The sequence below is a fragment of the Calliphora vicina genome, chromosome 1, assembly GCF_958450345.1.
Source record: "Calliphora vicina chromosome 1, idCalVici1.1, whole genome shotgun sequence".
NCBI classification, from domain to species: domain Eukaryota; kingdom Metazoa; phylum Arthropoda; class Insecta; order Diptera; family Calliphoridae; genus Calliphora; species Calliphora vicina.
The window spans coordinates 171,848,858-171,850,599 of record NC_088780.1 but is presented as its reverse complement, the minus strand read 5'-3'; positions in this window follow the sequence as shown (position 1 = coordinate 171,850,599).

The window sequence follows — 1,742 nt, the reverse complement described above, 5'->3', positions numbered from 1 at the left end:
AATTGCTGACCATTTGGCTAATAATCCATTCGAAGAGAAAATGGCTACCAAACGTGCACATTATACAGATAGAGTGATTTTAAGAATATTAACCACACAATTTATCAATATTTACAAAGTGACTAGTTTAAAACAAGGCAAACATCATTAGTTGTAAACATAAATACATTCGAACATCCGTACTTTCTCTACGAATGTATGATTTTGTATTTTGTTTTTCATTCATTAAGATAATTAACAAATTGTTCGAGATAATAACTTCCTTGCGATTAATACAAAGAATACAAAATCCATTTTTTCCCTCAAGGATTAGCCACACAAAAGTCAAGATTTGGAATTTTTGTTATTTTCAAAAATTTGGGAAATTTCGTTCATGAAAAAGAAACACGTGGAAAGTCAAAGGTCAAGGATTATCTGCGGCAAATATAAACATTTTAACTCATAATCACATAGATCACGATTACTACGAGTTGCTATTACTATGACTCATTAGATAGTTGTGTGTATCCTGTACAGTACGGTACGGTAATCGACAGAAGAATAAATAATTGAGTGGATGATCTTTAGAGCGTGCAGTGAATTGTTTACATATTTATTGTGGATTTTCCCGTCTACATTATGAAATATCTTCACATGAATATTTTTGTGTATGTGTTTGCATACACTTACACAAAAGGTATTTGTTGGAAAGCTCTTACTTACATTGCATAATATGATTTTGTTAAAAAAGAATTTAAACCAATATCTTATTCCAATTATTTAGTTTTATATTTGAAATTTTGGCGATTGCAGTTAGTGATTGCAAATCGCTTTTAATTTTAATCGCATACAAAAATTTATAAATGTCAGTTAAAATATGTTAAAACTGTTTAGAAATACATATTAAATTAACTTTTATAATAAATGTTAATTCAATTAAAATGCGCAAAACAATTTATATTCACTTAAGAGATTCTAGAATTAAATTCCCCAAAAACATATTAGCATATACCTCAGACATAGCAGCAATAAATTTAATGTTTCGACTGAAATACAATTTAGAGAAAATAATGTAAATACATTCTGATTTGAAAAAGTTGTCTTCCGAAAGGAATTACGACTTTAAGGGCCGTTGTGCCTTTATGTTCGTAATAGTAAAACGAAACTTTAAGTAAAAGAAAAAGGTACCCTTAAAGTTAACTTTTACTATTACGAGTAATAATGGCCCTAAACGAATTACCCGCTTAAAATTTTTATTAAATTATATAATTTCTATAATTATTAACTAGGAGTCTGATAAATCCGGTCGAAATTATTAACTTTATATTTATACCCACCACCAAAAAGAACAAACTATTGGTCTTCTGGAGATGATCCGACTGTAAATGCGAAATACGTTCCGCAAAAAAAAAAACGGTTTTTCGTAACTGTCTTGCAGAAATAGGAATAGGGTGTATTTTGGGATACTATCTAATGTACAGTATGGGAATAAATTAACTGATACATATATTTTGATTTTTAGCGGTTCAACTTTAATCTGATTGCTGCTGTGTTTATTTCGTGTCTCGTTTTCTTAACAAAGTAGAACAAATCATTATTTCGCACGAGTCTTCTACTCTATGTATGTAAAAACACAAGTGTAATAAAAAGTATTATTTGTGTTTGAAGGTGAGTATCTCTGTGTTGCATTCAAAACGTTATGATAATATCTCGTAATTTTGTGTTGTTGATGTTTTTTGTTTTTTCAAGAAATGTCGATATTA